The sequence below is a fragment of the Sceloporus occidentalis genome, unplaced genomic scaffold (genome assembly GCF_023333645.1).
Source record: "Sceloporus occidentalis isolate IW3139 unplaced genomic scaffold, rSceOcc1.0.p SCAF_169, whole genome shotgun sequence".
Lineage (NCBI taxonomy): Eukaryota > Metazoa > Chordata > Lepidosauria > Squamata > Phrynosomatidae > Sceloporus > Sceloporus occidentalis.
In genome coordinates this window covers 1,258,382-1,275,811 of record NW_028317149.1, presented here as the reverse complement: position 1 = coordinate 1,275,811, position 17,430 = coordinate 1,258,382, and positions in this window count along the sequence as shown.

Sequence of the window (17,430 nt, the reverse complement as noted above, 5' to 3'; positions counted from 1 at the left end):
TACAAGATGAGAATATTTTTTCTTAAACGTCTGATTCGGGGGGGGGGGGGACATTTAAATTACATGGTTAATGTAAATGAAAATACCTGTGGGATACACATTTTAAAGGTCACCTGAACGGCCAATGAACATACCCTGGATCAAAAAATAAATGTCTTTTTGAGTTTTATCCTTCAGATGGATGACATCAAAATCACTTTAAGCTTCTCTTAAACTTCTCAGAGAGAGTGTCGCGGGCTCATAACTGTACAGACTGTTGCAGGCATCAGATGCTGGGGAAAGAGATTACAATTTGAGCTATTTAAATTCACTCACACAATACAAAGTAACCTAACCAATAGATTCAATGTGCTGTTTTATTTAGACAAAACATTAATTCTTCTCTCTAGTACAGGGGTCCTCAAACTTTTTAAACGGGGCCAGTTCACGGTCCCTCAGACCGTTGGCGGGCCGGACTATAGTTAAAAAAAACTATGAACAAATACCTATGCACACTGCATATATCTTATTTTGAAGTGAAGAAACAAAACGGGAATAAATACAATATTTAAAATGAAGAACAAGTAAAGTTAAATCAACAAATATACCCTCCCCCCCCTAGCCACTATATATCCTCTCCCCCCTACCCACTATATATCCTCTCCCCCCTACCCACTATATGTCCTCTCCCCCCTTACCCACTATATGTCCTCTCCCCCCTTACCCACTATATATACTCTCCCCCTTACCCACTATATATACTCTCCCACCTTACCCACTATATATACTCTCCCCCCTTACCCACTATATATCCTCTCCCCCCTTACCCATTATATATCCCCCCCCCCCTCACCTTGAAGTCCAGCGACGGGAGCACGATGCTTCTTTCTTCCTGCACCGCTCGCTGGTGCCCGCTGCTTCACTGCTGAGCGCCGTAATATGACGTCATATTTCGGCGCCCAGCAGTGAAGCAGCGGGCACCAGCGAGCGGCTTTTAAAGGCTGTCTTCTTTTTTTTGATGCGGGGGAGAATGAGGGGCGCCGAGCGGTTGCTAGGCGCCCCTCTCTCTCCTCCGCATCAGTGTTTAAAAGCCGCTTGCTGGTGCCAGCTGTTTCACTGCTGAGCGCCGCAATATGCCGGCATATTGCGGCGCTCGGTTGCCATGGGTGCACGCATGGGCCGTCAGTGACGTCGCTGCGTGCGCCTGCTCCCGGCGGTCCCCGCGTTTTTAAAGTAAACACGTGCCGCAGGGACTTCACAGAGGCATCCTTGCGTTCCGAAAGCATCTTTCGGAACACATGGATGTCCTGAGGCAAAAACACATGTGGCCCGCGGGCCGTAGTTTGAGGACCCCTGCTCTAGTGTGATGACGTGTAACCAGACCTGCCCTTTTATGTTTCCTCTAAAAGTTTTGACACATAAAGACAACATAGATGGTTTTTTTGTTTGTTTCATGGCAGCAACCTTTCGGCGCCTGCTTTTTTGTCACATGATTAAGTGTTCCTGGAAAGATTATGGAGGAGGCAACATTTTACATAATTGAAGAATCATATCTTGGAAGGGTACTTACTATACTGGGCTGAAGTTTAAAAAATGTTAACTTCAACAAGCACAGCCAACTAAGCCTAGAAGGCTTGTCATTCACCCACACTCACACACTCTCCCTCTCTCATGCTTGCTCACACTCTTATGCTCTCATTCACTCTCATGTTCTCAGTTACTGTCTCTCACACTCCCTGTCAATGTCTCCCTAGCTTTTCTGCCGATTGCTATCGTGTCTCTGTCTTGTTTCATGGAGAAGGAGAGGTGTAGAAACGCTACTCTTTCTCTGCAAATTTATCTGCAATATTCTGGCTCCTTAAAGCACTTCCGCAAAAGGGTGGAACCACGGTGTGCACAGGGTCAGCCTCCCCCCGTTCCTTTAAACGACACAGAGTGAGTGTGCACAGGGGGTTCTGCCCTTTTGCGGAAATGCCTGGACACCAAGGAGAAAGAGGACAGAAGAACAAGAAAAGCCAGCAGAAGAAGTGGAGCTGCGGAGAAGGAGACATGGAAGCGGTCAACGGAAAAGGTAGAGACATTGACATAGAAAGTGAGTGAATGAGAGAGTGTTAGCGAGAGAGTGAGACTGTCAACAAAAGCAAAAACAGAGGACCTAAGGACCAGAGGTTTTACATTTTTACTATATTTTTATTAAACAATGATTCCTCTTTTCCATATTTGATGAACCTGCACACACTATGCGTTGTTTTATTAAGGAGAAGTATGGCCTTCATTTAAAATGATAGAAATGCATAAAACATGACCATTGGTAAAATTAGCAATTTTCCCTAAAATGTATTCTATACTGTAGGTGCCACAGCTCAACAATGACACAATTTATGTTCAGCAACATCTCCTGATGGTCATATCCATCCTTTTACATATTACCCTATATTACATATTTTTTACATATTGGCTTAATGGGTTTGAGGCTAGTGGTTTTTTTATGATTGTTACTTGGTAGGGGCTAAGGGAACTTATATTTTATAACTTTTCTTTTTTTTCTTGGTTTTGCACGGCTAAAGGCCCCTTTGGGGACCTCTCATACATTTATGAAGTCAGTTGTGTCATGGTGACATCACTGGGCTCCCAATACATATATTTATTAGAATTTATTTCCGTATACATTAATTTATATTTCATTTTCCCCTTAATTATTTTACTTTTTTTCTTTAAATTTTTTTATGAAAAAATGAGATGCCCCTGCCACTGCAACAAAGTCAGGACATATCTGTACGTCCTCAGGGGCGCAAAGGGTTTAAGGTATTCACAGAGTAATTTAATATGCATTCTTGCATAGTAAGGGAGTCAGTGACATTAAACTGTCCCTTTTAGCATTGCCTTTTGGCTAAGATGAAGTGAGTACCTGGTAGAGAGGACAGTCCTGATCCTCTGACCTTAAGGCTGTGGATGCAGGGAAGCAAGAGGTGTTTTAAGTGAGGTGGTAAGAGCTCCTTATATATACATGGACCCTTCCTCTGCACTTTTTTGTTCTTCCATACTCGAATGGTCTATGGGTGCTGTTGGTTTTTTAGTACCAGCCATGAGCTTGGACCTGGCACTGCTTTCCCCCTGGTTTTTCCCCTTTTAACCCCTTAATGACAGCCCGTAAATGTACGGGCTCAAAATGCATTGTTTTCAATGGGTTTAGGGACCGCCCATTGTCCTTAAGGGGTTAACACACAGTACTTTTTGTTTTTTTGAGAACGTGTGATACCTTTATTGAATCTATTTGCATTACTTGCAAGCACTAAAAATGCCACAGTGGATCCAAGTCCCTGAAGATTCTGCTTTTTGGTAAAGAATACCAGTTGACCTTTTGGGTCCCACATCTCCTTGAGGAATCCAGTGGGGCCCCATCTTCAGGTTTTACCGGGGAGGAAAGGGCTACATATACCTTCAGGGAGTGAACCCAGAAGAAGCCTGGGGACTTAGTGTTCCTCTATGGCTCTACAAAGGCACAGATACCATCACAACGTCTGCTTTTAGACTATACAGAAGGCAAGCTAATTAAAAAATGTTTAAAGGAATTGAGAAACACATATAAGGGAAAATCAAAAGGACATATCTAAAAATAATCAATACCTGGAAATGCGGCAATTACGTGTAACCACGTGGTTCCCAGTGTAGGTCAGATCACACCGCACTGCATTATTGGTGAAATCAGACTCCTGGACCTGGAAGTTTGGGTTCACGGATACCTGCAATGCAAACATGTCACATGTATACAATGCTACAAATATAAACCTTCCAATGCATATCTAGTATACAAAACTAGCTCAAGTGGATCTGTCCATACACTAATTACACAAACACATACTGTTCATGTGGCATGTCAGCTACACAAAAGGAACATTTTACAAAATACAATGTATACAGCTGTACATACAAAATATCTATTGGGTGGGAATACATACCTTAAGGATATACCTTCCTGGGAGGACATCAGTGATATCTATCCATTGACAATCAATATTGGCATGATATGTGTCATAACATCCTGGGCTCAGACCCTGGCATGAACAATATCATATAAGGAAAAAATATATAAATTATTAGATACAAATGTGTGTCACTGTATCACATAGTAATATATATATATATATATATATATATATATATATATATAATTTTAAATGTTATATATTTAAATGTTATATTCATTTGCCCAGGTACAGCACTGTTGAGCATGACGGATCTATGGTCCTGAAAACATAGTGATTCAAAAGCATTTATGTGCTTGCCCAGGGTCCAATCAATATTTTAGGCGGCCCTGGGTATGAAGAGGGACAGGAGTACATAACAGATACACGCAACAGATCCAGGTCAGATTCAATGTTTCAATACTATAGTTGTACTTAAGATTGCAGGTTTCAACAAAACCAGGATGCAGTTTTATATTAGAGGATGCTATCAATGCTTTAACACGTTTGTTCAGATAAAACAATGCAATAGCTTTTAAGAAGCCTTTCTTTGAAAACAAAGATGTGCATCCTGAGTTGAATGTGGCTATAGGTTACAATCAAGCATTCTGTCAGAAAACGTCAATAGAATTTTATATGCTAAAAAATTTAACATGCTAAAAATATTAGGCTTGCTGGCTTTGAAGTATACCAGGTATTTATTGATAAAACATCCATTTTCACGAAACAAGTAGTGTTAAGAGGATAGCTTTATGAGCTAAGTAGTAACGTATATATTTTCTTCAAGTGTCTTGAAATCTTGCCATTCTAAGTTAATAACCTTGATTCAAAATGGTGTACAAGTGAGTCTTATAAAAAATATTCTGGTACACGGGATCAGAGGTTTGTGTCTCCAAACTTTTTAAAATGTGCTGGCTAAGCACGTGTTCTATTATATATTACATTTCTGGGGGTTAGAAACCACTTTTTGTCTCTTTATACGTTGCATGTGAAAAGGATCACCTGTGTATGTGTAGTGCATGCATATCTCCGTCTCACTCCTGGGTCACAGGTTGTGTCTTCCAGACAGAAGCTGGCTTTATGACCTTCAGCCACTTTACGGAAAGTTACGGCATCCAAAAGATCATAGTGACTGAAGGAGTCCATGCTGTGGTAATGCCTGGATGGGACAAAATTAAGAGAGGAATCCAGAGCAGCTAACACCATGCACAAGGAATCTATCCATCAGGTAAAATATACTCACTGGTGACAGCTATGCCATTCCCAGGCATGGCTTGGTTTCACTGGTAGAAAGTCTGCTGTCCCACGGTTTTTCACCCTCTGAGGGAAACGTAGCAATACCCTAGAGCTTAACCCAGATACGGTTGAGGAATAAGCAGATCTGTGGCAAAAAAAGCAAAGCAGTGAGAATTCTTGGAAATGTACTGTAAGGAGTATGGTGGTGAGAACATGGAAGGAGAGTGTAGGAGAAAGAGTAGATGTAAAAGCAAATGTCAATGAGTATAGAAAAGTACAATAAGGGAACATGCGTACTAGACAATCAAGAATGCTAAACATGACAAGACTTCCAAAATAATATCAGAGAGATGGATTCTGCTCAGTAAATACAGATGTCAAATAGTGATATATGTCCTACTATTATTATTTTTTAATATTTTATACAGCGCAGCACTGTACAATGGATAGACAGGACATAACTAATATTTAACATAACATGATGACATACAGAAAGAGCAGGTGAGGTGGGCCCAATATCTATACAATTAATATTCAGTGCTTTCAAAATAGTTTTGTAGGAAGGAGGAACGGTTGAACAACAGAGTTGCCCTTCTACTCACTTCACCCTCACAAAGATTGCCTGAACCAGTCAACAGTGGAGAGGTTGGAGTTGGAATCACCCCGAAAACAACAATTTAGGGTTATATGGACATTGCTGTGCTTAGTGGCCTGATTGTTGTACTGGGCTGCCTGGGCAGTGTATTGTTTATGGTGATGGGATTATCTCCTAATCTGATAGAGTTTGGATATAAGGCTGTGTGTTTTCACAATAAAGCGTTCTTTGTTTTTCACCTCAACATGAGTTCTGTTTGATGCTTGGGGTGGACTGCTATAATCACTTACTGTCTTTGTCAGGACAGTACATGCGCTACATCAGCTAGATTTCGGTCAGCTACAGCGCCAGCACGGCTCCATTCCGACAGGTGCTACTTCATCTCTCTATCGCTAGTTCTGTCTAGCACCGAGAGGGTTAATCTCCGAAATCTCGGGAAGGAAGCAACGTTTGGCGTGTGTAACCAGTCGGGGTACAGGACCTCCCGTCACAATTGCAATTAATACAATTTAAAAACAATATGGAAATAGTTTCTTGCCTAGCCGGAAATGACATATAATGCGTATGGGAAGCACATGTATCTTATTGAGTTAATAGATATATTGGGCCTATCTTTACATATGATGAAATCCAAGCCAAGCTTCCATCAATGGGTCACACACCCTAGCCCAATCATATGTGTGTGCCGCCAGCTGATGGGCACCAGTATATTAAATCATACCCCAGCTCTCTACACCAGCAGGCGGCACACAGGCTGGAAGAGAGGAAGAGTTATTGCAAGGGTCTGGGTTGGCAGCGGTACATAGTTTCACCTCCAGACCATAGAGGCTGGTCTCAAAAAAGGAAGATATATGTTGAAGGTAACAGCAGCACATGCCCAGTTAAATAATTTTTTATTATTGATTTTTTCTCCCTACCTAATACTAAAGCAACCCCTTGTGTACAGCAGTCCTCTGTGTTGGGACCCAATGGAAAGCAATGTAAATTAAGGCAACGTAGGCAACTTAGTGTGTTTTATTATTATTACTATTATCATTTGTTTTTTTTTACAGCACCATCATATTATGCAGCACTGTACAATAGGTATGATATTTTAAATTATTTATTCCATTAAGTGTTATTATACAACCCTTTAAATTATCTTTCTATGTTGTTGTTTTTTTCTTTCTTTCTTTTTTATTATTTTCGTGTCCTATTCTTGTTTGCCAACTTAAGGTTTATAGCTTAAGTGTTTCATTTGTATAGATCACTTTTTGGTGTTAATTGACTTTCACTATTGCTATATCATTTCACAGACAGGCATATTCACTAGTTGTGCTTATAAAAGTCCAGCCCAAGTGAGTTTTCCTTACAAGAAAGCCTAAATTGGCCATACCCAAAGCATGCTTAAATCCATGAGACACATTTTAAGATACAATTAATTGTGCATTGCCTATTGACAACTCAGCCCTCCTTTTAATTGAAATCACTATATTTGACGTCATACATCATGATGATATTGGGGATGTGAATCGTTAAACTCTTCTGTAATCTTCCTGGTTAATGAATACTCCCCATCTACTGAATGCTCTATCACTTCTTATACATTTTACATTGTATGTCATTTTGTTTTCAATTCTTTACATTTTAACGTTGCTGCTATTGTGGAATCCTGCCTATGTTTACAATATAAATGAGCATCAATACGTGTATACTAATATAGCAGATGGAAGCACAGTGGTGCCCTCCAGTTTCTATTTCTCACCTGGCCAGACAATTCTCCTCTGCTGCACACCAGAGATTATACAAAGGGGCCCTCTGAATGTAGGTGGACGTTTGGATAAAGAGGGCATCAGGAACCAGGTCAGGGAGGCCTAAAAATCAACAGTGGACAAACAACAGATATTTACACCAGAAGCAAAAGTAGGCTGAATAAAATATTTACTGCACCAGAATTAAAGAAATAAGGATTTATCAGTCAATGGAATCACTTTGTTATTAAATTATTCAAACTTTTTGACGCTGCAAATGTAATGTATCAAGGGGTTAGCTCTAGAAACATTAAGATCATCCACTTTGCATACACTCTTTAGAGGCATAGCAAAGCATCATAACAAAAATTGAATTAGAGAAAAGAAAAATGCTTATTTCTGTAAGGTACAAATGAATTAAATATAGATTTGATTTTTGTTGCTTTCCAAAAACTGAGGCCTGAAGTATACATAATTCATACAAATGTCTAAATATAGATTCAAGAATGGCATCCTTGTGAAATTTGCTAATGATCAGGCTGCCTTGTCTTACCGTACTGAAAATAGTTGGTCCCGGTTCTCCGGTTTGCCACATTAGGCATCAGGAAGTTTCCGTTTCTGTAGCGGTTTCTAGGATCATCCGCAGCCATCATCTGCGTGGGAAGTGGGGTCCCCACGGGACGAGCCTGTGGCGGGATGTCCAAAACGATCTCATTAGCACCTGTGTGCACGGCATCATTCTGCCGGAGAGATACCGTTTGGGAAACCTCGTTTCCCCGAGTAGGCTTTCTCTCCGTTGCACCGCTTCTTCGGGAATCACCCGTAACCATTGTCTGAGTTACTACGCTTCTTTCGTCATTCTTCTCTTTAACAATTCCACGAGTGTTATCAGTCCTCTGTGTCGCGATTCTCTGGTTGACATCATTCCTCTGTGTCGGGCTTCTCGGTGAGCTACTGCTTCCCTGTGCTACATTATTGCCCAGGGTTACATTACTTTGTATCGGGATTCTTTGAGTGACATCACTGCTATGGGTGCCATCACTACTGTGCGTGTTAATTTTCTGTGGGATTTCACTTGGCAAAAATGTTCTTGGGGTGATATCCGTTACTGATGATGGGTTTACATGAGTGACCCCAGTCCTTAGCAGATGACCCTGTGTACTGCGACCCCAATGGCTGTTTACTGTGACTTCTCTGGTCTGCTTGGGTGCCCTGTCACTCGTAGTCATAGGAATTCTTATGGAAGTTGGCGTAACTGCCCGCTGCCGGTCGTTATATCCACTCCTGGTATCGCCGCGAACACCCTCTAATCTAATGTCACTATACCTTGCAGGTGCTCCACGGTTGTTCATCTCAGAGATGTAGAAGGTCCCAGGTCTGTGGTCAGAGCCTGTGCTCTGAATGCTATAAACTCTTCCATTACTCTCCCAGCGGAACCTGCGGCGCCAAGAACCCCGAGAGGTATCTTGGTGAGCTCCTCGGGAGAAGAGGAGGAGGATAAGGGGAATAATGTTAAGTGGGTACATGAGGTCAGCTTCTTGCAACTAGAGGTTCAGACTTAGTCGTTGCTCCTGTTCCTGATCCTTTTACAGTTCTTCTTTCGATCGGTCCATTAATCACTTACGTGACTATTTTCACAAGTCTCTTGATCCCTTGTCTGACTTGCTTCAAGACACAACCGATTCTTTGTCCGCTGAGAATGATTTGTGAAGTGGAAACAGTTCTTCACCGGCATCTGTCCCTCTGGACCTTGGTGTCTTCACGGCTGTGCAGATCTCTGATGGTTACTAGTACTGTACCATTTCTGTTCCCTTCCAAATAAATTCTCCTCCTGGGCTCTCTGAAGTGACTGCTTGCAAATTAGTCATGTAAGGGCAGTCAATTCTAGATACAACTCCCCTCCTACTAACATCCACCTCTGCTGCTAATATCAACCCTCCCACTAAAATCTTCAAACCCTTATTGAGGTTTTCTTTAGAGCATATATATATATATATATATATATATATATATATATATATATATATATACATATATATATATATATATATACATACTCTAAATTATTATCTATAAATTCAACATATCTTCTTCTTGTCTTACTCATCCACCATACAGGGCAAATGCTTTGTGTTATTTTATGGGATATCTGTGCAACTACTATTAATGCCTTAATATGGCAAGGAACATTTGATACATTATATGTCATCAAAGCTAATTATTCCAAAAATAGTGTGTGTGTTAGTTGTTTGTTAATAAATACTCAATTAAAGCCATTATACATACACCCCACAGTATCATTTTTATATTACCAATTTCTTGGTAGCTCATTTGCTTGATCAAATTCCTAACAAAATGCACAAACAACACATAAAAAATGTACTTTTAATATAATATATATTTTTTAATATGAATATAATAAAGAGGTATTGCTTATGTGTCATGTTAATGCATCATGTTAATCTGTACTCTGTACAATCACAGTGTAAACTGGTTTGATTTCTTCTAACCTGTATCTTTTAAGGTATGATATGATCATTGTATCCTTTTTGCATTTTTTTGTATCACAAACCAGGCCACATGATGAGAATAACCTTTGTTTTTTTATGTGTTTCTACCAACACATACACAGCTGAAAATGCCAACTACTGTTTTACAGATGCTACAACACACTCAGCTGTGTACACATCAGTGTAAATGCATGAAGTATGCAAACCCCAAGTGCTGCTGATCTGTTAAGTTATCAGAGGAATGGATGGAGAAACCACTTTCAATAGCAATAGAACACATGGTATGATGGTACTATATTGAGCTGCAAGGATTTTATGAATCTTCCAAGTTACTTTGGTTTGTCATATGGTAACATAGTTTGTGATTACATAAAACCAACAAATGGACCATCTAGTCTTCCATTATAGAAAAATAATTGACTTATTTGTTCATTAATGCATCTGTATGTAGACCCCGAATATTATAATATATATATATATATATATAATTTTTTTTTTCTGTTGCACACTGCATATTGTAAAGTTGGAGGTGGGGTATTCTGCTCATGTCATATTTTAACTGTAGAAAAGGAAGAATGAGAAAGTTCGCAAGGTGGTGACAGAGTTCATGGAGGAGGAGGGTACATTCCCCCTGTGTGTTGGCGGGTGTATAGAAGGTATATGTGAGCACACAGTGGTACAGTCAGTAAATAGAGAAAAGGTGGTCCAACTCACAACAAGGCATGTTTATACGAATACAAAGCCAGCAGCGTAATGTGCATATGTTACAGATACACTCAAATAATTTATTTAATTATTGGAGTAAAACATGAAAATTTGTTGGGGTTCCCAAAATGAATGCTCCTGGGATTCAAAGGGTAACTTTCTCATCTGAGATAAAAATAAAACCATAACACAATCTAGAACAATGTATCAATTATTTTATCACTTATCACTTTTTTAATTAATATTATTAGTTAATGATCTGCTTTTACACTTATACTGAGTTATACTGTCTGCCCATGAAAACGCAACCCTTGTGCATAGAGATTTGTTACTAAAATGCAGAGACATATGTGCTTGCAGTTAGAAATGCAGCGGCCACAAACCAAGCCAGAGCTTAACAGGGCTAAAAAAGACCCTACATCCAGCTCATTGATCTTCATGTCATCTGAGCTGTGGAATAGCAGTTTGAGTTGACTACTCCACTTGTTTGCTTCATATTCATTGTTCCCATGGTTTCCTTAGTAGATCACTAAAACTGGATCTACAGTATGTAGTGTGTCTCTCTCTACATTGCATGATCCTTGAAACCTATGTTCCAGTCAGTTAAGAGTTTTTACTTTCTTCCTGCTTCAAGAAATCTCAGGACTTGTTATAATGCAGTATAATTTAAAGAAAACGGGATATTCACCGCGAGGCAAAATTAGGAATCAGTTTTGATGTGGAGATATAGGGAGATGTAATGATGAATCTGGATTAATTATCTAGTTGAGTCTATTATGTAGAAACAGGGGCGTTTCACACTCGACTACTCGTTAAGACTCATTGGGACAATCCAGCCATAATATGCACTTTAATTAGTTACATTTTCTTCCTCTAGAAAGCTTGTGAAGGCATTCAGCAGAATCCCCCTGTGTATTGACCTCTTTCCTTAACACCAGGGCATGCTGGCCCAGGGGACAATTGTCCCCAGGGTTGGTCAAAACATCTTCACAAAGTAACTGGCCGGATCCAGGGACCAGCCTTTTGTGAACCGGTCCGAGGAGGCAGGAACACAGCGGGTCACCTAATGTGCAGGAGATCCAGGAGATGTGTTTGGCCACTCTGCCTTCACCCTAAACTCACCAGCTAACAAGACCCCCCAACTGACTAGGTAATTTAAACCAGCGTTGGACCTAGCGCATTTGACATCCGAGGCATTTTTTAACACCCTTTTAGGCGTCTTATAGCCTGACGTGTTTCGCTGACTAGGCCGCATCCTCAGAGGTGGAATAGATGGATAAACACAGTTGAAACTGATGTTTTCTGTACCAGTTACGTAGGCTACAGAAATGTTCTCCTCGTTTCTATTCTCTCTTGGTGGTACGGCGTGGTTTGTGCTATCAGGAGGTTTATACTGTGTACTACACAGATATTAAGCTTATTTTTGTGATGCCTTTTTCACAGTACTATGTGGCCACGAAGAGAAAATTGCTGTAACGTACATACCACACTTGACTTGGAACATCATAATGAATGTTTATTTATTTTAAACTTTTTATGATGTAGAAATGCTCCATGGATTTTGTATGTTATCATGTATACCATACTAAACTTATATATAATTTGCTTTAGAGGTATATTTGTTTTTATTCAGTTTTATAAGGTTAGCTGCCTCGTCAGGATCCATGATACACATCTGTAGATAAATTACCCTCATTCAATGTAAACCCCTTGGTCTGAAACAACTGTGGGTAACCCTTGAAAGTTCAGTTTTTTTGCCTATAACATGTATGTAACTTCTATTGAGCCTCCAGGTACCATGACTACCTGGACTTAGCATCAACAACCTGCGCAACAAAGTAATACTTAAGAAAACCTAACTCAAGGTCAAATAACGGGCCAAATGGTCAGGGAGGTGGAGATTAAACAAGGTCAAACTGGAAAGCTGATGTCAACAGACAATCATAATAATAATTAGTAGACTTGTGCATTCGGGAGAACATGAAAACAAACCCGAAAAACAAATCTCTTACTCTCTAACGTTGTTTCGCCTAGATGCACGCTCAAACACCGAAAACAGCTTTTACAGCTTTGTATAAAGGGGTACTTCGGTTATTTATAAATTAATCAAACTAAGTATTTCTTTTTATTTGTGGCTAACCCAGGTTAAAAAAACAACAAAAGTGAAAACTCACGTGTTATCTACTCATAAATATTTTTTGTTGCATTGTAGACCATAAGGAAGTGTTTAGGTTCTTTAATCTCTCCAAGAAAACATAAAAGGCAATGTATGTAGAGTATTAATGTACCTGAGAATATTCCCATTGCAAAAATTCTGTCTTTTTTTATTTTACAAACATTTCATTTTTGGAACTGGTTAGGGAATTTGTAAACAATACTAGAGGACAACTGTAAAACTACCAAAAACTAACCAGCATTAATTATATTAAAACACTTGTATCTGTGAAAACAGTAAGAAAAATTATTACAATACTAGTTTTTGGGGTTTTTTTTGGAGCCCGAGGTGCGTGCTCCTGGGTGCTGCAACTGTGTCATGGGCAGCAGAAGCCAGAATACGATACTGAGTTCCCTCACGGGGAACCCAGACAAATCCCCCCCCCCGTGGGAGGGTCGGATCTCGAGTCTCACCCCGAAGGGTGAGACTCCTTTGCTGTCCTTTTTTGAAGAGAGGAAGGGGCCAGAAGGCTCCCAATCCTCCTCCAGCAAAGTCCAGGCTTCACTGCCTCTAAAAAGAAAACAGTGTCCAAAAACAAAGGTGACCAAATCGTGTGCCAAATCGTGATGAGGGCCTCGCCATGAATTAAAAAAACCGTGAAATCAAATAAAGGGGAAATTAATTGGCACTCGTGAAAAACGAAGTGATATATAAATTATATAAATTATTACAATACTAGTTTTTCACCTGATGCAGTGCAGTGAAATTGACACTATGTGGCATACCACTCATGGTGACCAGCTCTTCTTCTGAACGCCTCCTTCTGAGTTGCTATGATGATGGCTGTATATCAGACATACAGCTGGCCAAACCCTTGCTTTGCGTGTCGTAGTATATTCACAAGACTAACAGGTGCTTGACAGCGATGTGGGTTTAGACATTGAGAACTACTCAATTACATAGATCAATGCACTGTGAATAGATTGGCAGTAATCCAGGCAGTGAAGCAGTTCTCAGTTACTATAAACTCCCATCATATGGAGGAGAAATTTGACTGGGTTCACAATATAACAAAATACCTCTCAGCTTTCTCCGTACTAAGTTTCTCCTCACCCCATTTCCTCTACATTGTGCGCAGAGCGTTCATTTCCTTGAATATACGGTATGTATTGTAAGAAGAGATGCATAAATTGTTGGCACTATAATAGGGCTGGATTAAGAGCATGGGTCTGGTGCTGAGGATTTTGGTGGCGTTTTTATGGAAATAAGTAAAGTGGACAGAATCTTACCTCATCGGCATCCATGTGTACTGGATAAAGATGACATCAGTGCTAGGCAGATAATATAGGATAGAATCTTATGTGATGGGTGTCGGAAAAGTCTGCATGCTAGCTCCACAATGTGATCATCATACATGGGACGCCTGAAGCCACAATTTTTAATTAAAATATGCAGCTTGAAATAAGATAAAATAACACAAAACCTTTAATTTTCCTCTCACTGATTTCTGGGCCTAGAAAGTTTTGCCCTCTGAAGTGACTACAAATTCAAGAGCGTGTTTTGTTTCTGGATAAGTAAAAATTAAATAGTTCAATTTATTCCTACAGAAAGTAAAGTGCCAGGAAACAGATGACCAAACACACACTCCAGGACAGGCGTTGCCACACCGACACCCAGACACACACACCTGGACAGGCTCTGCCACACCGACATCCAAACACACACACCAGGACAGGCTCTGACACACGCATCCGGACTGCTAAGCTAACAATATATATATATTTTTTCCACACTGCTTTATGTCTTTTGCCCCTTGTGTATCACCTCCAGCCAGCCCCCCCTCTTGAGCCCTGGCACTCAGATTGCATCCACAGGACCTACCTAGCACCCAGATTGGAGGTATTGGACTTGCCATCTTTGCCCCGAAACAGCCTCCCTATGGCATCTTTACCCCCAAAACAGCCTGCCTTTGGCATCTCTACACCCAAACAGCCATGTCCCCACTTACACATCCATGCTATCACACACATATTAATTCACTCATTCACAAATATTAATTCACTCATTCATATAACTATTCAGATAATCATTCAGATATTAATTCACTTATTCAGATATTCATTCACTCTTTCACAGATGCTAATTAATTCCTTCATTCAGATACTCATTTACCTGTAGTCATTCACAAATATTAATTCACTCCTTCGCAGATACTAATTCATTCCGTCATTCAGATACTCATTAATTCACTCAGTCTCACATACTCATTCATACAGCTTCCCCACCCCCTTACCCGAACTGCAGATGTCTCTGTGCTGCTTGCAGACTTCCGCAGGGACCTACTGCTTCCTTCTGTGTTGCACTCGCGTTAAAGATGGTCCTGACTGGGCCTATTTTCAAAGTTTGGGCTGCATAATATAATGTAGCATCAGTTTGATAACCTCTTATATCCAGACATTGGTATGTTAACATCTGAAGTATGGTTAGAGAAAAAAGCATAGGTTCAGAAGGTTGGGTGAGTGGAACCTCAAGAAATAAACAGGGAGTGTGAATGTCTTGGATACTGAATGCAGCATTATGCTGTGACTATGACCTATGAAGCAGAGGGTAGAAATGTTCCTTAACAACATAAGTATATCATGTGGCCTGTACATTCAGATCTTTTTGAATCTATTGTATTTGTTGATGCAAATCTATTTCCAAAACTCTGAAACAGACTCTCTGAGCAACAACAGCACTACTCTGTGGATAAGCTTTATGACTTGGGGACATAAGCAACCTCATGGTTTTGGTACACCCCCAAAAACATTTCTTTCAGGGGAAAAGCAACAACATCATTCACATCTTCCAGAGCATGTTTTGAACCAAAAAAAGGATTGGCAAGCCCTTAACCACATTCTCACTTCATCCTGCTTTCTGTTACTGTCCCAGATGGTGGACACACATTTCACATCTGCCACCAGATGTAACTGGAACCAGGAGTGTACTGGGAGGTCCCTGGCTGTCACTGCCAACTTATTTGTAGTATGAGCTAGATAGAGGTGGGTAGCCGCTCCAGTTCGCAGAGTAAATGTGCTTCTACAGGACAACGAGAATAGTGTCCACTATTTCACTGGAAAAATGTGTATGTGGTCACATAGGCACTGGAGAGACTCACAGGAGTCGGGGATGGTTACTGAGGTGTGGGACATAACTGGCCACAGGCTACAATAATATAACAGTGATAACATTTATATATCAACAGGAACTTTGCGTTCACCTGACTGACTCTTGTTATAGTCAGCACTGAAAAACGGCTGATTTTATCTATTTTTTTTTCAATAAGCTTGCTTTAGATGCAGACCCAGAGGACTGTTGAAAGACTGTTGTTGAGTATATTGAACTGGTTTAATTAAAAAATATATAACTTGCACGGTTATTTACAACAGGAAGAATAAAGCACTCAATATTAAGAAACTATATAACTTTAGGCAACAATGAAAGACATGCACCAATTGTGCAGAACTACAGAATATGATGGTGCTATATATAACAATAAATAATAATAACTGTAGTTAACACAGTAATTTTGGGTAAGTGTAAACTCTGCCCCCTGCTGGTAAATGGTTGGAAACACATGGTCCATCTATTCACCAATGAATTAACTGACAGCATTACATTACACTTATTTATATAGCACCAGCAGATTCCATAGCGCTGTTACCACAGAGTCCATAAAATGAAGTAAAATCACAAACAATAACAAACTGTTACAAAAGGAGAAGAGGACCCTGCTCTTGTGAGCTTACAAACTAGCCGGTGATTGAGGAGGAAGTAAAACAATAGGAGAGAAAAAAGAAAAGTAACAATGGAAATCATATCCTTTTTATATTGTCTAAAAAAAACTAAAGTCCAAGCAAGTCCTTTACAAATAGAGGTAATAATACAAAATTTTGTTTTTAAAGAATAAAAAGTTGGCAAATTAGATAGTAAGATTAGCCTCCAAAATGTGCGGTAAACCATAAAGGTACATTCTAAGACATGGACATGCTTGGCAATTAAATTAAATAAGTCATTATAATGTATCCTATTATAAAAATAGTAGTGAGGAGTAGTGAAAAGACTTAATTTTCTACAGAACCCAGAGATTCAAGAAGGTGGGAGAGCCCCAGAGTTGTGGAGGTTATTGCATATGTGGTACTATATACATATATCTATCTATCTATCTATCTATCTATCTATCTATATATATATATATATATATAAAACTATATAGTACAAAACGAAATATGAAATATGTTACCCGAGGATAGCTGGTGACATTGGACGTCTTTTATCGTTTACTAATTTAGGCAAGTTTTTTTTTAGCCTAGAGCTATTAATACATCGCACATGACTTTGATAAGAATAGACAGGTGTCCAGGAGCTGCGCTTGCGCGTTCAGTGAATGCTTCCGATTGGCTGCCTCCTTTTTTCCCCCGATGACGTATATTACTTAAGGTATAAATGAAAGCCCTTACCTATTAATTTTGTCAATGAAATAGTAGGATATCGGGAACAAAGGTCGGTGGTAACC